The sequence below is a fragment of the Microtus oregoni genome, unplaced genomic scaffold (assembly GCF_018167655.1).
Source record: "Microtus oregoni isolate MIOR12 unplaced genomic scaffold, Mior012 000006F_ref0000085, whole genome shotgun sequence".
NCBI lineage: Eukaryota > Metazoa > Chordata > Mammalia > Rodentia > Cricetidae > Microtus > Microtus oregoni.
In genome coordinates, this window is record NW_024543065.1 from 12,569,691 (window position 1) to 12,592,606 (window position 22,916).

Sequence of the window (22,916 nt, forward strand, 5' to 3'; positions counted from 1 at the left end):
AATACTTATAGATTTTTCTTGAAAGAGTTATCAGCTTTATTCTTGTGACATTAAAATTTAATGAGGTTGATTTACATTTTAAATGCATTTTCTAAAATTTGAATTATGTTATATTATTATAAGAATATAATTAGAATATAAATTATTAGATTTTATTTACATAATAGATTCCTTTACTGAGTAGAGATGTTGCCTTTTGTTTGTTTTTGACAGGATCTCTTTGCCATGGCTGGCTTTAAATCCTCACAAGTGTAGGATTAAAGATATATGCCACCATACCTGAATGACCAAAGCCTTTTTGTTTTGTGAGTAGCAATATAATAATAACAATAATAATATTTAATTTTTATCGAAAATAGATTTTATTTTCTTATATATTGTATCCTGATTATGATTTCCCCTTTTTCTACTTCTTCTGGCTTCTTCACAACCCCCCATCTGACAGACTTCTAATGGATAATAATAATAAAATAAAATATAGTAAGATTAAAAAAACCTAACACATAGGAAACAGACAAACAGAAGGAAGTGAGCTAAAGACAAGGCACAAGGAAGAGAGATCACTTATTAGCACACTCAGGAATCACATAAAATCATAAACTGGGAACCATAATATATACACAAAGGACCTGTAAGGCAAAAGAGAGAAGAAAAAGAACTAAATATAATCAGATTACCTTTTTTAAAGGGAGAGTCCTGGTACAATATTATGGGACAAAGAAACTCCAGAGAGGCCTTCGAGTTCATTTCCTATTGACCATCTACTGCTGAGCACTCAGTGTGTACTAAAGAGAAGTCTGTTTCCCCGGTGAGACTCCCTTGGAGGAAACTAAATTTTCATTTGCAAGTGGTTATCGCTTGAAGATTGCTTCTGGGTTAGGGACAAGGCGATGTATCCATTTCTCCTTCCAGCTCTAGCACCCCATCTGGTGCAGACCTGTGCAGACCTGTGCATGCCCTGTGCATGTTGCCTCAGTCTCTGGGAGTTCACACGGCTGTCAGCCCTGTTGGTTCAGAGGACCTGGTTTTCTTGGTGTCCTCCATCTGCTTTGGCTCTTACACTATTTCTGCCTCCTCCTCAGGAGGATTTCCTGAACCATCGGCTGCAGGAGGAAGCTTCTCTGATGATGGTTGAGCAAGACGCTGATCTATAAGTATAGAAGAATAACATCAGGAATCATTTTATTGCTAGTTTGCAGTTGCTTTTTCAAACACAGTATTTGGTTTTATCCTGGGTCCTCTGGCTACCTAGTTTCAGGTTTTAGTCTCTGAAGCAATGCTGGATGTGGGTTCCATCTCATAGAGTGGGCCTTCAGTCAAATCAGATATAGGTTGGTGACTCCCACAAGTTTCATGCCACCTACTAGCATATCTTGCAGACCGGGCAGCACTGTGGATCAAGGTGTTTGTGGGAGGTTGGTGGTTACATTTCTCCTTTAGTAACATGCAGAATACATTCTTATACTAAAGACACCAGCATGGCTGGGTGGTGGTAGTGCATGCCTTTAATTTCAGCACTTGGGGGGCAGAGGTGGGCAGACTTTTGTGAGTTCAAGGCTAGTCTGATCTATAGAGTTAGTTCCAGGAGAGCCAAGGCTACACATAGAAGCCCTGTCTTCTAAGAAAATAACAACAACAACAAAACAAACAACAATAACAACAAAAGGCCACGAGCACGTAGGTGTCTTGAAGCCTCTATGCATGCGCCATTTTGACTTCTCCATGCTTCAGTGTTCAAGGAGTTGTATAGGTGTTGTCTTCAGGAATGGGGCCATGTTGTCACTTTATGGAGAACAACTTAAAGACTTGGCAACAGCATGGATTGTTTGGGAATTCCCATGGCGCTCCTTTGGCCAACATCTCAATCTATTTTGGTGTTTTGTATGCTTCTTATACCTTGATAGGCATCTCCTTCTTTAAGTTAGTGGCATTTCTTCTATGATTTTGTTGAAAATGTTTTCTGTGCCTTTAACTTTCTTCTCCTTCCTCTATTCCCATTATTTTGTAGATTTGGATTTGCATAGTGTTCCAGATTCTTTCAGTGTTTTGTACCTGTCAGTTGATATTGTCTTGTTTTGTTTGTTTATTTCTTTAAGATTTAACTTTTTTTGAGCAAGGGTGTCCATTTCTTCCATTTTGTCTTCGGTGTCTGAGATTCTCTCTTTCATCTGCTGATGAAGTTCTTTCCCAAGGGTCTGTCAAGTTCCTGCATTTTTCATTTCCAATTTGCATTTTCTTTTGTGATTCCATTTCCACTTTCACATCTTAAACTGTTTTCTTTTTTCTTTTTTTTCTTTTTATGATTTTTCGAGACAGGGTTTCTCCGTAGCTTTTGGTTCCTGTCCTGGAACTAGCTCTTGTAGACCAGGCTGGCCTCGAACTCACAGAGATCCACCTGCCTCTGCCTCCCAAGTGCTGGGATTAAAGGCGTGCGCCACCACCGCCCGGCTTTAAACTGTTTTCTTAATTTCATCCCAGTGCTTGTTTGTGTTTTCACAGAGTTCAATAACGAGCGTATTCATATTCTTGTCCTTAAGCACATTCATAATAGCTATTTTGAAGTCTTTGTCTTGTGCTTTAATTGTGTTACATTTCTCAGGGCTACTATAGCAGTGTTGCTCAGCTCTAGTGGAGACATATTGTCCTGGCTATTATTGATCGTGTTTTTATAGTGCTACCTATGGATCTGAGTTTGGGATGATTGTAATTCTAAGTGTTAATATCTGATCTTGTCTTTGTTGAGTGGGTGTCTTGGTGTTTAATTTCTGTCGTCCTTTCTGGAGAGTGTGGTGGCTGTGGGCCTGGCAACGATCACTTCTGAGACCCTGCCAGGTGTGGCCTGGGTGTCCAAGGTAGAAACTACTTCTAGCTATTGGGAGCTGACATGAAGGATGGGGTCTGGTTAGAATGGAGCAGGAGTGCTGAAGGATCCAGGAAGGAGGATGTGCCAAGAGGTGCTCCATAGTTCCCTGGAAATAGGGACAGAGGGGAAGGAGAGGTCACCGCAGGTGGCCTGCTCCAAAGTTAAGGCAAGAAGACTAGAAGATTCGAAGCAGAGTACAGGAAGGAGACTGAAGATTGTCTACCAGATTCCCTGACCAGCATGGCCACCAGGTTTCCAGGATGTCAGTACATCCATTGCTTATATTTCTTCTGAACTAAGGAGCAGCCGTCATAAGGAGAGGCCACAGCAGGTAATCTGCTACAGAGGTGACCTGAGACTTAAGGATTCCATGTGGAGGAGAGGAGGGAGAGTGGAGATCTGAAGTTAGCTTATCTGCTTCCCGACCTACTTGCTTCTCTGTCAACCTTGGGCGATGGCTTCTCAGAGAAAACCTGTTGGAGTTTGGGGCTAGGATAACAGGATGAGGGGGGATCTCTGTGATCTGCTGGAGATGGGGTCAGGGAGGAGCCAGAGCCAGAGGCTGTGCGGATAATCCCATACAGAGCTGGGGTAAAGATGAAGGGACTAGACTCAGAGGAACAGAAGCCAGAAATAAAGTTCCCCAGGCTCCCTGCTTCCTTGACTGGTGTGGCCTGCAGGTTCCCAGGTAATCCTGCTGGAGCTGGGGGCTGAGAAAAAGCAGACCTGGGGGGAGGAAGTCGGGAAGGGAATATCTATGTGAGGGACCCTTGGAGATGAAGGAAGTGAGAGAAGAGAGACCACAGCCGCTGGGCTGCTACAGCACTAGGAATGAAACTGGGAAGTAGACTTGTAAGAGAGAAGGGAAACGAGAAGATCTACAGTTAGCCTACCTGATTCTCTTAATAATCTAGTTTGTAAAGTGTGGAATTATAATGGAAGTTTAAGGGGGAAAGGCATTTAAAAATTAAGTGGTAAATATTGATAGGGAAGTCATGACAGGAACTGCCAATATGCAAACTAATTAAGGCATTACAAGAAGTCCTCATAAAACGAAACTCTGTAGCATTTTGGCAAAAATAACTTTTCAGATTCCTCACCAAGTATTTCCAGAGGCACTTTATTTGCCATAATTTTATGGAATATTTTCACTGATTATCAAATTCTATGAAAAAATTTCAAGATTTTGATGACATAAAGATTTAAAACAAAATGCAACTACATTTTTCTTAATGGTTTTCTTGCATTCAATCATGAACCCAGTATCCGTGTAGCTTACTCAAGCCAGTAATTGATAGGGAACTTATTCCTGCATCTCAGCTTTTGAATGTGTTGTGACACATTTGATAACGAAGCTGTCAAGTACAACTATCTTAAAATTGCTTTTAAAACTCCTTAAGTTGTCCTTAATGGCTTTCTAAGTGGTATTGTTGGTGGTTTGATAGACGTCTGTCTAATATATGTTTTTTTAAAGAAAGTCTTCTTGAAATAGAATTCACATACCACGAAGTGCCATTTAAATGTATAATTCAATAAGTTTCCATGCACCTACAGAGCAGCCGGACTGTAGTGACATTTTAATTGTATTTGAATAAAGACTGCCTGAAGATCTGAGAGTAAAGTAGTCCCACTGGTCAGCCTTACAGACCAGATTATGGTAACATGCACCTTTAATCCCAGTAGCCAAAAGGACACACATCGTTAATCCCAGTAGCCACACTAGTTGCCATAGAAACCAGGTGGTGCATGCCTTTAATTCCCGTGGTGCACGCCTTTAATCCCAGCCCTAGAGAGGAATATAAGATGGGGGAAGGAGACAGCTCTCAGAGACAGTCTCATTCTGAGATTCCTGGAGGCAGAATCACCATGTCAGACTGAGGTAAGAACCAGTGGCTGGCTGTTTTACTTTTTAAATCTTCAGGTTGAACCCCAATTTCTCTCTCTGAGTTTTTATTACTCATGCTTCTCCAGACAACCGTCTCTGTGTTATATTCTAAGTGGTTTACCTCTCTCCCTGAAGAAATGCCACATTAAACTTCCACACAGGCCTCCTGGCCTTACACTACCACTAAATTATTGTATCTCTATGAAGTGTCCATTTTCTGCATTTCGTGTAAGTAGAATTATAAGAATAGTGGCCTTTTGTGATTAAATTCTTTCCCTCGACAGAACAATCCTCAACTTTAACTATATATTTTACCAATATTTTATCCTTTTTCATTATTAAATAATATTTTTATTTTATAACACAGTTTATCTTTATTTGATAAATCATTGCACATGAGATCCAGATACACCCCAGGATAACTTTTTAGTTTGATATCAGCAGGAGCACCCTTTATATTCTCAGTAAGAGAGCACCCCTTACATCTCCTGCGGCCCTTTTCGCTAACGTTGTCATTTGCATAGCTTCTTTGGGTAGTTGCACCAGTCAAATGAGATAAGCCTAAGCCGACCTAGAAGTGTTACCTCAGTTTTCCAGATGAGAACCTACAGCACCGGGAGAGCAGAGCTTTGTTTCTGGTCATAGAGTAAAGGCGAAGGCTGGAGGACTTGTGTCTTCCTTCCGCTGCCGACCGATGCTCCTCCTGTGAAAGAAACGAGTCTGCGGGCCATCATGGCGCTTGGTGTACTTGGGAGGCTAAGGCGAGAGGCTTCAGGTTTGTGGCCAGCCAGAGCTAAACAGCACACTCTCAAAGAGACAAAGACTAAAATAAAAGCAAACCAAAAACAAAAGGATCCCAAATCAGTTGTGGCTGGCAACATGCTTCTCGTTACTGAAGTCATAATTTCCATATTAGTGCCGAACACTTTTTCTCCAGAAATAAATAGAGCGTAAAGATTCTTTGTTTTATGGATGTGGAAGTAGGACAGTGGACGGAAACCCAGGGAAAAAGTTAACAAAGTGGTCGCTAACGGCAACCCTTGAGTCACCAGCTTCAGAGGATATACACACATGCCCCGCCCCATCTGGCCAAGGTGAGGTGAGCAGATACAGGCCAATATCCCAGAGGGAGTGGATGGGCTCCAGACAGCAGTGTGGAGCACTGATAAGTCATAGCCTCTTGGCCCAGTGTGATCCCTGACATCAAACATGGACCCTCTTTCCTTTCCTGCATTCAGTTAAGTAGCAGTTTAATGAACTCCCTGGTTCCTCTCTAAGTCTCTATCAGGGTCAGGACTCCCTGGTTCCAGAGGGTAGCACACGTAGGGCCAGAACCAGTCACTACTGAAGAGACAGGCCTGTGAAGGGGCTATGTTTCTCCAGAGCAGGGCCGGAGAAGGGTGGGGAGGAAGGGTGGCCCCCGCTTGTCTAGCTCTCTTTCCTCACCGACAGTCCAGCAGCCGCCTCATAGAAAGCAAGCTTGTCTGAGGCAGCCAGTGCTTGGAAAAAGAGTCACCGGACCTACTCAGGCCAGGAATGATTCCTTTTGTCTCTCTCCAGTGGGCCTTCAGGATGTTTCTCCAAGAATATACTGGAGATATTTCTGGAGAATTCTGGGGCGCCGTCACAATTTAGTTAACTAAGCTTGAGAGTTAGTAGAAAGTGAACAAATTATTGTCTATGTTTCGTTTAGATCTGAATTAATGCTGTTTTTTCAAAGAGATGTTTGTCTAGTTTGCCAAAGCCAGCAGGTACTTTCATGTACAGCCCCAAAGCAGTGTATTTTCTTCTTTTCAGATTGTGGATATCCTATGACCAGAGTCAAAGCGTGTATGCACTGGAGAGGTCAAGAGCAATGCCTCTAATTACAAGCCTTCATCAAGCTGCAAATTCACTGGATCCCGGCTTCCCAGTGTGTAAGGTGGGCATTAGCTACACTTGATGTCTTGCCGGGCAGGGCTGCATGAAGAATGGAGGTCTGAAACAAGTAAGTGCTTAGAGCAAGACTTCCCAAGAAGAAAAGGCCCAAGGCATTTCAGTGGCTCTCATGGTTAAAATAATTTCTAAACTCTTTTTATCTTTCATATATTTAAAGTGACTTTGCTAATTAATTAATAAATATATTTTTAGTAAGTACAATAACATTTTAGTATACTTTCTTGCATTTTAATTCCTGTGATGAGTTCAAAAGCCTTCTGTGTTTCTTTAGTTGAGAGAGAGAAAGAGAGAGAGAGAGAAAGAATAGAGACTAGTTGGGAAGATGGAAGAGGCCACCAGGAGAGGGGGTGAGACACAAAAGAAGGTGACTGGGATGATTCTGATGAGAATTATACTTTGCACATGTTTTGCATCATTAATATATTATATAAAGAGCATTTTAAAGAGCTCGGTGTGGGAGTAAGAGAGAATCGATGTTACCCGTGACTGTAAGTGTGCCCCACAGGCTCCTGTGTGCAGGAAACTCTGCAGCAGTCTATGTTTGTTTAGGTACGAGTTAACGCCATTTCTCAAAGAGATGTTTGTCTAGTTTGTCTAGGTTGGTTCCCAGCAGGCGGTGCTGTAGGGAGACTGTGGTTTCTTTAGGAGGTGAATGGCTGATGAAGTGGTTTGTGTCGGGTCAACTGTGATGGTCTGAGCTGGTCTACAGTTCCAGCCTGCACTCTACCTCTTCCCGGTCCACCAGTTCTATGTTGCTGTTCCTGTGAATCCCACAATGACTTCTCCATCATGATAGACTGTATCCTCTCAAATTGGAAGCCAAAATAAATCCTCCTCCTCCCCCCTCCCGCCCCCTGGAGATATTTCTGACTGGTATTGAGAAGAGAAAAGTAACCAAAACAGGCATTAATTATATTAAGAATTGTCTGTTCTTATGTATAAAAAATATTCTAAGCCAAATGTGGCATGTATCCAGCACTATGGAGGCTTTTTTTTGTATAATTGATGTATGATTATCATTTTCTTCTTTGTATAAATTAGTCATTTTATTTTAGTTGACAATAATTATGTTTATTTACGTTTTTGTTTATGTGCACATTCTAAAAAGATTCAATCAAACTAACTTACATGTCCATCTTGAGCCAAATTACATTATTCAAGATGATATATTGCAGAATCGCTGGGTGATTTATTAATTCAACGTATATGCTACGATTCCCAGGATCTTCCACTACAGAAGCAGGAAACACTTAGAATAAGTTCTCTGGTAGTTGTCTAACGACAATCCTAAGCCCTGTCTTCCTGTCACCAAACAATACTGAGGCTGGAACTATTTTGACATCCTTATTTTTCTCTCTAAATATGTGTATGTTAATGGCTTATTCCATTGCCGAATGCAAAGATGGGAGGCAGAGTACCCCAGTTCCCCGATCTCCTTAGATAATAGGAAGCCCTAGCAGCTGCCACCTCTGAGCGATGATCTGTGCCAGAATTATATGGATTGGTAGCAGACAGCAGGGCTCTCAGAAAGGCCACAAGAGTGAAAGGTAAGAGATTCTTTTGCTCTTTAGGGAGGAAAGGGGGACGAAACCGCTGTAAGATTAAAGCTAGCACTTCTGACAGTTTTCAATGTACAGTTTTCTGGAATCAAATGCATGCCCAATGCTGCACAATCATCGTCACCATTATCTCCAGATCTCTGTCTTCATTGCCGTTGAAATCAGTCTTGGCTCATTTGGGGAGCGTGGGAATTAAGAAAGGAACCCAATCAGAGAAATGAGCTAGACAACTATGTCCTCTTTGCTTTAAATGGTCATTTTCTTTCCTTAAGTTTCCTATTCAAAGAAAAAAGGAAAACACAAGCTATTTCTTTTTAGCTTTTCATGTCCTTTTAGTGTTGAAACATTTGAATGTAATCTGAGAATGAATATGAACCTTCAGATACATTTGCACAAACTTCCATCCTGTGGAAAATAATGAAACACTGCAATTGCTACTTATTATGATTTACATTGACACAGTGGGGCAGGAAAGATGTCTCAGCTGACCTAGTCTGACCAGATCTGCTGACCTTGCAAAAGATTTAAATTCAGTTCCCAGCACCCCACCTGTAACTGCAGTTCCAGGGGATATAGCACCCTCTTCTGGAATTTACGGGCAACTATACTCAAGTGGATGCATCCCCACAACACACATACCAACACATGCACATTCACACACCACCACCACCACCACCACCACCACCACCACCACCACCACCGCCACCACCACACACTCAAAATAAATATATTACAGGGCGGGAGAGAGAGCTCAGTTGTTTGGAGCACTTGGTGCTCTTGCAGAGGACCTAGGTTTAATTCCCGACACTCATATGGTGACTCACTTACTGGGAACTGGTGCCCTTTACTAACTTCCACAGACACCAGGCATTCATGTGGAGCATGTACTTGATATGCAGAAGATATTTAAGAAATAAATTAGAGAGACTAGTCGGTGACTTTGGGATTCCTTGTGCCCTCTTTCCCCAAGTCATGCAGAATCACAGGAATAGCTTGTTATTACAGAAAGGAGCAGGAGCCTTAGGGAAGATGTGGGTTTATGTCTTATTTATCTGGAAATATTTCTATTTAGAAGAATTCACTAGGTAGTCAGTCACATCGATTAATGAAATAGGCACTCAACCGGGAAATATGTGTAAGGGGAATGATTAAACATTAAAATAAAAAGTCAATTTAAATAAATTTTCAACAGTTTTGATGGTGGTAAAATCAATAAAAATGGTGACCAAACTGGCAAACATTATATGCACTTATAGAGATACGGAGATGCCCAGAAACATGTATCTTAAGAACACTGATCATAACTCATTTCTTAGGAGTTACTTTAGGGAAATGGTCAGAGAAAAGTTAGCACACTAAATAATTACTGGACAAATACAGCTTAATGCAAGATATGATTGGAATCCATGCTCAAAAACAGTAAAGTATATTACAGATGATCTTTCTGGGGCAATATTATATAGCAGTTATACAATGCTGACAAGAGAGCTCAAGGACATATAAAATGTACCATCACCGGCAGTTAGGTGAAAAAAGAAATCTTATTTTTCCATGAAGTGTCATTTCAAAGAGGTAAAAATAAGCCCAGATGAAAGTGGATAGTGTCTGCTCCTCAGAGTCGCAGTTCCCACATCCAGGTTCCCACATTCAAACCAACTGGATTGTTTCTGTGCCCTGGGTTCCATTTTATGAGAAAGAAATAAATCACAAGTAACCGAGTTAATGTGAAGAATTTGTTTAGAAGCGCACATCCCACGGCTGGTCTGTGGGGAGTGAGTTTATTCTCCCAAAGCTCTTAAAAAACGACATGTTTAATGTCGGCCCAGAGGCTTGTTACACTCACAGGCGCCTTCTGAATCAAGAATGGTTTTGCTCAATGTGGTTTTAATACTAGGTGTGCACGTTGTCGTCTAACTTTGAAAACTAGCCATCTCTGTACATACATTTATGACACTTATGTAAACAGTGGAGCCAACTAAGCAACAACACATTCTCTCACTTTATGGTTAAACTAAGACTTGTAGTCTTATGGAAGCAAATTTTGTTCTTTTAAGAAATTAAATTTTTTTATTAATACTTCCTTAATTAGTGGATCTTACTTGGCTCCAAGCAGACTCCCACATGAGAAGGTCTATGTGTAAATAATGAGACTAAACCAATGTCTTTGGGCAACTTCCAATATCATCTTATGCCAACTCTGAAGGGACAATTTCCACTGTCACCGAATGGGACAGTGAGGCAAGAGACAGACCACCAGTGTGCCTCACACAGGCCACTGTGTCTTCCCCGTGGATCTCCCAGTGTGACCAATGGAAGCCCGGCATTTCTAAAGGAAGTGAAAGGTTCTTTTTTCATATTGCAAGCCGCCACATGTTTTGAGTTGATGCCGATGCTTTCAAGGTTTAGCAAAGTGGCCACAGGGCTTTGCTTGTTGATGAGCCTTTGGACGGACTTCTGAAGACTGTTTCCCATGGCCATTTGGGGCATTTTAACAGCTTTGTTTGCAATTAGGCATACATATGGCCTAGCATCAAATATGAATTCGGAATTGGAGACAAAGGTTTAAATGGGCTGCCAAAGATGTTTTCCTTCAAAGTGTGTCCAGAACAGCAGCTTGAGTTTTGTGTGGCACATTTTTGGATTCCACGGGCATGGCTCTCAAGATTTCAAGTTCCAGGTGTTTAGAGAACCCCTCTGGGTTTTTTGCTTGTTTGTTTTTGCTATTTTGTGTCTTTGGAGACAAGGTTCTCTGTGTAACAGCCTCAGCTATCCTGGAACTCACTTTGAAGACTAGGCTGGCTTCAAAGATACAGAGTTCCATCTGCCTCTACCTCCCAAATGCTGGGATTAAAGGCGTGCACCACTCCACCGGGTGAGAACTGTTCTTTTTGGTTAGTGACCCAACATCTGAGGACTGAGCATCTCTACGTTTTTACTCACTCTTAAAACCTTTTCTATTTTTTTATTAGTCCCCTGCATAGCGGCATCCTAGTGGCTAAATCACTTGGATCCCCGATAGACTCCAAGCAATAAAACTCCTGTCTTTACAACTCAATTTCTCTGGAAAAGAAATTATCCCTAGGTTAGTGTGTAAGGTAGCAAACATTTTACCGAAGAGCTGACATTGAGTGTGTTAGTCTAGTGAGGAAGGAACAAGTTGCTGTGATGGAGGCCCCTTTATGTGTGAGTTCCCAGAGATACAGGGATAAATGAATGAGCATACATCACTTGATTAAACACTGCATAAGAGTGCCTAGATGGGAATGTACGTGGCTTGAGCAGGTAAAATCATTTCAAAGTACAGCTAGATTAAACTAAAACAGTTGTAGGAGACTTGACGCAGGTTTTATTTGGAGATAAATTACTTGTATTTTCACTAGTTGTAATGACACTGTTTGATATAACAAAAAAAAAGTGTTGTGCCCAAGGAGCAATACAAGGTTTGAACGTGCATAAACTTATGGCTCCCCAGGTGCAGCACTGGGCAATGTGTAGACTTACAGCCCCAAAGAACTCCCTCATTCTTGGTCAAAGAAACTTCTCTGCAGTTAACAATGGTCATTTCAGAGTCATGGCAGGTCAAGGTCCTTACAACATGTAACCATTGAGTGTTCAGCCTCATAGCATCACCCTTTCTCCACAGCCCAAGGAACATTCTAGAGGAAGGTTCCAGAGGATGGTCTGAGAGGTGATATCTCACAGGGATGACAAGGCTATGTCATCCTTATGAAGATGCATTCATAAACTCACAGCATCTGCAATTGCCTCTTGCAAGGGATTCTTAAGACTGAGCCTCCAAATACTCAGTCATGAGTGGTAGAGGGGATGACAAAGTCTACCTGAGCCTATGGAAGTTAAAGGAAGTCAAGGACTGCTGGGAGAGAGGGAGTCATTGTCTTTACTGGTACAGCTGCTGGTGAATTAATCCTGCTCTGGTGGATAGTCTCACTCCCAGGCCCAAGAAGGCGATCCTGAATAAACCAAGTGTGTCACAATAAACAAACAAACAAACAAGTAAAGATTAGAAAGTGGGTGGGGGGCATGGTGCGGGGGGGGGGGGGGGGGGTGGAGAAGGAGCGGGAGAGAGAGACTAGAGGATGAGTCGGGCCAGTAGGTATCACACACATGTATGGAACTGTCAAAGAGCGAATTAGTAAGGAAAATGTGAGCTCTTCTGAGCAGAAACAGGATAAGGAACACAGTTTTGTATGTGCAATAAGGATGCACCTACCTCTTAAATGGATGCTTGTAATCTCACTTCCCTTTTTTCCTAACTGTAGCTTGTCTTACACACACACACACACACACACACACACACACACACACACACACAAATAATCCTTCCTTCAACCGAGACTCTACGGTTTTATGTTTTTCCCCTCTTTGTTTATTCTATAAACATTTATCAAGAATCTGTTCTGTCCTAGACATTCTGATTAGTGCTGGGAATACAAAAAGAATTGGATCTCTGACCCAAAAAGGCTTCGAGGCTAAGAAGTATAAATAAACAGGCAATTAAAACACAATGTCCCCAAAGCATCACTGTTGCATTTATTTATTTAGATGTCTGCTTCTATTTATTTAGATGACTTAATTTGAACTATTTGAGCACAGTGTCTGTGTCTCAGAGATGTAGTTGATTCCCTAGCAGCTGGGACACATTCTTTGCACTTAAGCACATTGAAATTACTCTTATTAAATAAATCAAGTAAGTATTGTAGCTGTAGTGTCCTTATTTATATTTTGCTCATTTTATTATAAGACTCTTTTTGAAAAAGCGGTGTAGCTTAGGCTACTTGGCAAGTTTCAGGCCATAAGAGACATTATCTCAAGAAAAGACGGTAAAAATATCTGGAGCATGACATCTGGAGTTGTTCTCTGCTAACCAGGTACATTGCACATACCTGCACTTGTGCTCACACACGGATGCACACGAGGATGCATGCACACACACAAAAACATACACTCACTCCTTGTTCTTTCGGAATCTGTTGTGTTGTTTTAACCTCGTTCACTGGTTCCATTAATCAGCAAAAGAGTCAATTTTGCAGTGATTTTCAGACTGTGGACTATTAAAAACATCTGGAGCAATTTAAAATGGTGCATAGATCAATACACTAAAAAAATTACATCAGGATCTGCAGGGTTAGATTTTTTTTAAAAAGTTGGTATTCTTAAGAGGTCATTTCAACATATTACCAAAAGTGAGAATCACTGTGTTAAATTTCGAGTGAGTACTCACAGTCACAGCAACAAGCACAGCCACATTCAGTACTGCATTTATGATGTAGGAGGTCCTTCTGTATATGGGTTGCTCTTATTGGTTAATGAATAAAGCTTCTTTGGCCTATGGCAAGGCAGAATAGAGCCAGGCTGGAAGAACTGTGGAGAGATTAGGCAAAATTAGATTAGAGAAAGTTGAAGAGATGCCACATAGTTGCCCAAGAAACAAGAGGTAACAAAACATGAGCCACGTGGTAAAATAAAAATAATAGAAATGCATTAATTTAAGATATAAGTGCTAACTAGAAAGATGTCTGAGCTGTTGGCCAAATAGTGTTGTGATTAATATAGCTTCTGTGTGATTATTCGGGTCTGGGCGGCCGGAAAACTAATGTGCTGTCTCCATAGCGTGCAGTGTTCGTCTACACAGTTAGGGTTTATTGAACCAAACTGTTTCTACCCATGGGTCTCAGCCCACTTTTTTGCTTTATGACATTAGACATATGAAATAATGTCTAGAAATTTGTAATGAACAAATGTTTATCTAAAAAGTTTAGATGGCTTACAGTTCTTGGGACCAGGGAGTTTAAGATCAAGACACCAGTGTTGACAAATAATGATGGGCAAAGAGAAGAACTCGGCACAGCAGAAGGGTGGAAAACCGAGAGTTCACTTCTGCAACGCTTTTTCATAATGCCACTGAGGCCCTGACTCTCAACTTCATCGCCTTTGGAAAGGGACAAAACGTCCAAACTCTACTGCCATCTTTTCCAGCATCCTATTTATAATGAACTAAATTTTATTCTTCTACAACCTACATCCAGATTTATATATTGAAGTCCTATCCAAATAGCTCACAATGTGATTGTATTTGTGAATAAGGTCTTATAGAAGCAACTAAGGGGAAAAGTCATAAAGATAGGTCTTAATCTAATATGACTGAAGAAATAGAAAAAAGACCTTGTGAGGAAACAGAGAAAATGGCCATTCATGGGCCAAGGAAAGAAAACTCAGAATGGAACCCACCTTGTCCACATCTTGATACTGAACTATAGAACACTGAGAAAATTAAAATCTACTGTTTATGTCCTCTACTCCATGGTATTTGCTGTGCTAGCCCTGACAATCTAATGCATCATTCATAAATATCTGCAAGACCTTGCAACTCATTTGGTGAATGGGCAGAATATACTTCAGAAGCTAGCCTACAATTTTTCTAAAGCACGTTGAGATTCATCTTGTGTGTTTGGGAGTGAGGAGAAACCTGGAGAAGAATTGGCAGCATCATCTCAAGGAACATCCACTTTTGAACTCACTGGAACTCAGTAGGAACGGCTTACTACGTTCCCAGTGGGGAGGAAGAGCTGCTTGGCATGTTATCTATTGCTACCTTTGTTTGGCTATTTATTTTTGAGAGAAGATTCATTTTGTTTCATAGTTTTAGATGTCTGATTCCACAGCTACTTGATTTTGTGTTTCTGGGCCTGTGATGAGTTTGAGCATCATAATGGAAGGCTGTGTCAGTGGAAAGTTACCCATCTCATGGAAGCTGGAGTGAAAAGACACGGCAGTAGAAGGGTCCAGAGAGAAGATATATCCTCCAAAAAGTATGCCCCAAGTGACTCAGTTCCTCTAACTAGGTTTGTCTTTTAATAGCTAATTCAGCTATTAACTTGCCAGCATGTTGGCCCATTGATTGTGTTAAAGCCTTCGTTCTTTGATCACCTTCCAAGAGCACCATCATCGGGAATACAGCATTTCATATTCAAATCATAACAACCCACTGTTGTTCCTGAAACACATGTGCTGGAAGTGTGGACAAACAGCAGTGGCTTAAATTAGGAAAGGGTAGATTACAAACTACCTCCCCATGTTTATGTTTAGCCCTCCCCACGACCTACTGAATCAGAGACTCTGATGATCTGGCCAACAATGTCATCCAAGGCAGTGATTCTCAAACATCACCTGAAAGGGAGCTTTTTCCTCTCTCCAGAGTTCTTTCTCACTTTTCCTTAATATGTTTACATTCCTTCTGAGTATAAAACAAATCCTCACAAAGGTTATGAGGTCCCAGTACTTCTCTTTCTTACCCAGCAAAGCTGTAGTGGAATCTCTTGAGTTCCGGGTGTTGCTGGGAGCATCACATCTCTGAGCGATAGCAGTCTGATCTCTGAGGGAAAGCGATGTGTTTTTAGTCTATGGAGAGGAGGAATTCTGTGGGAGAACATGCCTAACAGCAAGGAGACCACAGGGAAGAAACAGCCAGTTTCTCTCTCTATCCTTGCTCCTTTGTCAGTCTATGCCTCTAACTGACTAAGAGGAAGCCAACTAGCAAAGACGTCCAATGGTACAGTTCATAGAGGTCAGCCTGCAAGGAGAAAAGGCAAAGAAGATATTGAGGTAATGGCGCCAAGAGAAAATAAGTAGCAGAACATACTATTCTAATGCATCTGCAACAATAGCAGCAACAGCAGCATCTAACTAACAGAACAAAGGAAACCTCAATTAGTCACAATACAGTTCAACCCTGCAGTTCAACCTTTTCTACAACACAGCTGCTGTCAAAGGACTTGCCAGTGAAGGAGCCAGTATAAGAGCCCATGTTTTCAGTGCCACATGCTTGCACTTCCTACAGTGTCAACAGGATTCCAGACTGGCTAATCTGGAAGTACCACACACTGGAAAATACGACTAAATTTATCTTCATACATTGAGAGTGTTAGCAGGAAGGTCCTGGAAAGTGTGCTGTGGGAAAATGGTCTGTATCCTGTCAATTATATTTTAAATAAATGCTGATCAGTCAGTAGCCAGGAAGTATAGGCGGGGCAACCAGGCAGGAAGTAGAGGCAGGGTGAATGAGAACAGGAGAATTCTGGAAAGAAGAAAGTCCTAGTCTGCAGTCCTGACCTGGACACAGAAAAAGCAAGATGTGACTGCCTCACTGAATCAGGTACCAAGCCACGTGGCTAACATAGACAAGAATAATGGGCTAATATAAGTTGTAAGAGTTAATAAGAAGCCTGAGCTAATGGGCCAATCAGTTTATAACTAATGTATACCTCCATGTGATTTCTTTGGGACTTAATGACTGTGGCAACTGGGCAGGACAGAAAACCTCAAACAATAGGATAGTAATTTAGAGGTTATTGGAAAGGATTCACATATGAAATTATAAAACACGGGACCAAGGAAGAGAACCAGGAGTGGAAATGAAAGAATGGATGGGGTGGTAGGTGTGAAAGAATTGCTGTGCTCTCCTGAATGAAGGCATAGTGGGATGAGGCCCATCAAAGGCAGATGGAGCCTGCACAGGGAGCCTGCTTACAATAAGCAGTATATGAGTGCAGGGGCAGAAATGGGAGTTTTTCTAAATGAAGCATGAAAGGGAGGACCAGGTCTAAAATGACAGAGAAACAAAGGCAAGGTAAGTCATTCTGACATGTGCCCCTGCTGCTGCATGTGTGCAGGTGTGTGCCATCCTTCTCTCTGTACCTCGCGTGGCCACCTTAAGGCAGCAAAACACTCTGAAGAGCACCTGGCAAAGGTTTATCCAGTGAGAACAATATAAAGGCCAGCCTGTGATGTCAGCTTGTGATGCCAGTCTGAATGTACCAGAGTGGTATCCGGCGCTCCTGGGACTGACACTCAATTCTACCATTAGATCTGGGCAACCCTGAACACATTTAGAATCTCTCAGAGCTTATGAACCCTGATTTGTAATAAGGTACATAATACCCAAATCTTTGCTGCTATTATTTATTATCATTGGTTGTGGTGGTGGTGGTGGTGGTGGTGGTGGTGTGTGTGTGTGTGTGTGTGTTTTATGTATGTATGTGCATGTGTGGAAGCTAGTAGTTGTTGGGAACCCTTCCTCTATGCCTCACTGACCCTGGAGCTTGTGGTGTCAGCTACACTGATTAGCCAGCAAGCCCTCTGTATCTACTTGTGTTCATGCCTCAAAGCTAGAGTTACAGGCATGCACCACCATGCCCAGCTTTATGTGGGTGCTTGGATATGGACTCAGATCCCCTGCTTGCAGAATGGACACTTTATTCCCTGAATGATCTGCCCAGCCCACTCTTTAATATTTTTAGAACCCCAACCAACTGATCTCAATTGCCACAGATTTACATCTGAAGCAAGACTGAGAAAGACAATGCTGGCATCTCTTTTCCCAACCTAGAAAGACTCTCAGTTTTTATATAAAAAGTACAAAGAGAGTGAAGACGAGTGTAAAGTCAAGTATTAGGAGACTGGTGCCAGTGGTGTTGCACATCTTTAATCCCTGCACTCACGAGGCAGAGGCAAGCAGATCTTTAGGAGTTCAAGGCCAGCCTGGTCTACAAGGCAAGTTTCAGCACAGTTGGAATTGTTATACAGAGAAATCCTTTCTTAAACACACAAAGAGAGAGGCGGGGGGAGGGAAGAGAAGAGGGAGAGGAGACTGGTGAGGGGAGTATAGTCTCTGGGGTGAGAGTGGGTTGTAGATTTAATCAAGTATATTTTCCCTTCCTGTTTGTTTAAAGCATCAATGAACTCTTTTTCTAAGTTGTGCACGGGGAATTTATATAGAAATATGCGGTGCTTTGTTAGGTTAAATTGTCATGCACATTTTTAGTGTCCTTTGGAATTATCAAAGGGGAGGGAAAAATCTTAAATTTGTTATTTCAGAAGACTTCTTTATGGTGAGCCTAATGTTACTGTACTCTTCTTCAAGGATAAGTAGGGAATATAACACTTGTACTATTTAAAATGAAGCTAGCCTCTTACCAAATATGTGGATTCAGAATCAGTTCTTGTTCTTAGTGGAAAGAGCAATGCCCTGGTGCTTAATCTTCACTGTCAGCTTGACCAGATTTAGAGTCCTAGGAAAGGCACTTCTGAGTATGACTGTAAGGATGTTTACAGAAAGGACCAATGGAAGAGGGAAGACCTACCCTATGATGAGTGCCACCCTCCTATGTGTTGGGAGACCAGCCTGAATAAAAGATGGAGAAGGAAAAAGTCAGATGGGCACCAACACTCACATGGTCCCTGACCGACTGTGATGTGAGGTAACTACTGCCACCATAGCTGTGAGCCAACCTCCTGCTGCCATGCCTTCTCTGCCATGAAGATGTGCACCTTCAAACTGTGAGCCAGAATAAACACTTCTTGCCTTCATTAAGTTGCTCCTTGAGAGGCTGAAGAATTAGAATTTAGAACTCAGAATTAAATGCCTGAGAAGTTAGTTATAGCAATGAGAAAAATAATTCATAAAAATATTAAGACATTCTCTTTCCTTGCCATTTCCTATTTGTTTTCAAGCTTTTCATGTGCAGGGTACTAGGTAAATTCAGAAAAAAAAAATGATGGGTTTCAAGGGCTCCTAAGGCTGCCCAAGAATCCTAGAGAATAAAGTTACGAGGCTGCTATGGCTTGCTGTTCTGTGATGCTGATGAAGCAACCATAGATGAAAACTGAGAAGCCGTGTGACAAGCGTGTTAATCACGTTTACTGCAGTTGTCATACTAGGATTATGCTTTAAAAATAAAAACCCTAAGATTCAGAGGATTGTTAGCTTTACAGTCAGTGGCTTCCTAAAGCAACTGCATGTATTATTCAATCTGTTGAATTCAGGCTTGAAGGCTGTAAATGCCCATTTTACAGACTAGGAAGTAGAGGGCTCAAGCTGCCAAAGTCACCAGCACAGTAAGAGGTGGACTTGGACCTAGAACACAACTATGTCTGGTTCAAAAACCCGAGTTGTCTATATTTACTTATTTTCAATTCAGGGAGCTCTGAATGTACTAGAATTCACTCTATAGACCAGGCTGGCCTTGAATTCAGAGATCCAACTGCCTCTGCCTCACATCTGCTAGGGTTAAAGGTGTATACTTTGGTGAGCAGTCATCAGGAATGATAGCCGCCTCCATCAGGAAAAGTGGGTTCCATATGAGACGAAGACAAGCGTGAATGGCCCTGAGAACAGCAGATACACCATCAGTCCAGGTTAGTCTCATACACTGGCAACTGACTGTGTTCTCCAAGACCACAGTGACAGAAGGGGACTCTGTCCCTAAACAAAATTTTCCTAAATTCTTTTATTGAAAACATTTGTTCTTGGAGCTAGAGATAATGACAGACAGTAAAGAATGTGTATTGCTCCTGCTGAGGACCCATGTTTGAATCCCAGAATCCACAGTGGGCAGCTAACAGCTGCCTGCAACTCCAGCTCCAGGGGACTAGGAATCAGATGACTTTTTTCTAGCTTCTGTGGGCACCTGCATTCATGTGCACATATCCACACCTACAAATGATTTAAAAGCCATGTTTTTAAGTTTTTCAAATCACTGCTAGTAGCTGGATATGATGGTTCATGCTTGTGACCTCAGGACTTGAGAGGTAGAGGCAAGAGGATCAAGAGTTCAAAGCTAGTCTTGGCTAAATAGTGAGTCCAAGGCCAGCATGGGCTAAATGAGACCCTAATTCAAAAAAGTGGTATCATTCTTAATATGCCTTTAAGAGACATCACACATTTCGCCCTACCCATCCATTGGCAAAGTTCTGTCAATTGGTATTTGGCAGTTGTTTTTGTCCAGGATGGCTAGTGAATTGTTAAGTGGAGCAGGAAGAAGTGTCAGGTAAAAGAATAAAATTCTATATCACGTTCTGGCAGGTAAAAGGAAAGTTTGGGGATAGAAACCATCCTAGGTTGGCAGGATGGGGGCGGCAGTAAGTGTGCCGCTGAGGGAATTCGCAGAAGGGAGGAGGGATAGATGTTTGAATCGGGGAGAGAGACTGTCAAGAGTTTACACTCTCACTGTCATTTTTAGTTTAATACTTACAATGAATTGGGGATTAAGAGAGATGCAGTGGGTAGAGGCAAGAGGATCAAGAGTTCAAAGCTAGTCTTGGCTAAATAGTGAGTCCAAGGCCAGCATGGGCTAAATGAGACCCTAATTCAAAAAAGTGGTATCATTCTTAATATGCCTTTAAGAGACATCACACATTTCGCCCTACCCATCCATTGGCAAAGTTCTGTCAATTGGTATTTGGCAGTTGTTTTTGTCCAGGATGGCTAGTGAATTGTTAAGTGGAGCAGGAAGAAGTGTCAGGTAAAAGAATAAAATTCTATATCACGTTCTGGCAGGTAAAAGGAAAGTTTGGGGATAGAAACCATCCTAGGTTGGCAGGATGGGGGCGGCAGTAAGTGTGCCGCTGAGGGAATTCGCAGAAGGGAGGAGGGATAGATGTTTGAATCGGGGAGAGAGACTGTCAAGAGTTTACACTCTCACTGTCATTTTTAGTTTAATACTTACAATGAATTGGGGATTAAGAGAGATGCAGTGGGAAATCAGATTCGGAGCAGAGAATAGTAACTAATCCTGTAATGTCTGGCTTAACTTGGAAAAGGGGATGGGAAAGCCAGGAGCTATTGCCTTACCAAAATACAGGCAGGCCTGGGGAGACAATAAGCCTGGAGGTTGATAATAGACTCTCCAAGCTGACTAGAAGATTAGAACGGTCTAGGGACTCGTCACACAGGAGGAAGCCTTCCCCTGTAGTGAAATGGAAAGTCAGAGACAGCGGGACAAGACCACCCTGAAAAGATAGAGGCACATCCCGAAGAGAAGTTATCCCCTCTGCTGTGTCAGGAGGAAGGACATTCCTGTTAACAGAGCTGGGAAGACTCGTAGCGGCTGGAGGCCTGGTGTGTCCGTCTTGTCTCCCCCTCTTGACCCGTGGCACCTCCTTTGTGATGGAGACCATGAGCTACTCGCAGGCCTCCACTTGTTGAGTGTTGAAGTGTTAGTCCCATAATCCAGCCTCCAAGTGGTTAGTTATATGGGTGCCCGGAGCACAGCACAAATTCCAGCCCTTTCGATAAGTCATCCTGGGTCTGAGGCTTGGCCTGATCAAAAGGTGCAGACTGGGATTAAGATTCCAGATAAGTAAAGCCAGTATCTGGGGAGAGGCCCCTTAACTCCTTTACCCCTGACTGCTGGAACGCGTGGTCTTTATTTAACCCGCATCCAGGCAGAACTCTTTTTTATTTCTGCTCAGCTTAGTGGACAACCTGTCTCCCTAATGGTTTGAAATATAAATACTGTGCACACCAAAGTGAGGTATTTCCCCCACGCCAGGCCAGAGGCAAGTAGCTGACTCTCCTCTGGGGAGGGAAACTCTAAATAACACGAATGTTTAGTTAAAACAAAGAAAAGTAAAGGGCAATTTTCTCTGCTCTTTGTCCGGGTCACCTCATGAAACTGTTTGACTGTCTCCGGGCTGGGATAATCCTCACTCGTTCTTCTATGTAGCCTGTGCGCTGCCGATGAAAGTTTTGAGGAGATGTCGTTGGGCATCTTTAAAACTGAGGAAATCGTCTCAACGATCTGCTATTTAATGCTTGCTTTGCTTGTGTGTGCATGAGTGCAATTTGGGGGAAACAGGTATAATTAGGAAACAGAATAGCCTCAGAAGGATATATTGTGATAATTGATTGTGGAAAAGCTTGATTTACAAGACTCAGTCCTGAGCAGGGGAGGGGAGGAGCCCGCGAGAGAGTCCGCGATGTCCTGCCAGAAAATACAGATGCGCTTGGATCAAGAATGGGAGCAAAACGGCCTGTGCATTTCCACATGCTTAGGGAGTTTAATTCCCTTTAAGAAACTAAAGGGCTTCCTCTTGTCGAAGCAAATTCTGGAACAATCTCAGCTAAGCTTATAATCCCTTTTTTTTTGTCATAGAACCAGAGGCAGAAAAATACCTTTCCCAGATTTCTTTATCAATGATGCTGATTCTCAGATTCCCCCTTATATTCCCTTTTTTTTTTGTCATAGAACCAGAGGCAGAAAAATACCTTTCCCAGATTTCTTTATCAATGATGCTGATTCTCAGATTCCCCCAGAAATCTACCTAGAGATTGACAAAGTGATGCCAGTAACCGGTTCCCCAAATATCGCCACCACAGAGCTCAAAAATCACCTTTTTTTTTTTGTTTTGTTTTTTTTGTTTTTCGAGACAGGGTTTCTCTGTGGCTTTGGATCCTGTCCTGGAACTAACTCTTGTAGACCAGGCTGGTCTCGAACTCACAGAGATCAGCCTGCCTCTGCCTCCCGAGTGCTGGGATTAAAGGCGTGGGGCCACCACCGCCCGGCAATACCTTTGAAGAAAGCGGTGGCCCTAGACTAGGGGAGAAGCTAGCTGACAATCAGGGTGGGGAGATCGTTTAGCCTGGACCACCAACCACTTTCGTGATGCTAAGTCATTAGCTTGCAGCTGTTGGATTTGTATTTATTCTTTGGACATCTGAAAAAAATGACATATTTTCTCAGAGTTTTGTCTTTGCAACAGTTTCTGAATGCCACCAGAAGACCACCCTCCCAAAAGCACATTGAAAAGTGTTGTGTAAAGAAACTAAGTGAAGACAATATCGGGGCCAATTTTCTATAAAGGAATAGATGTC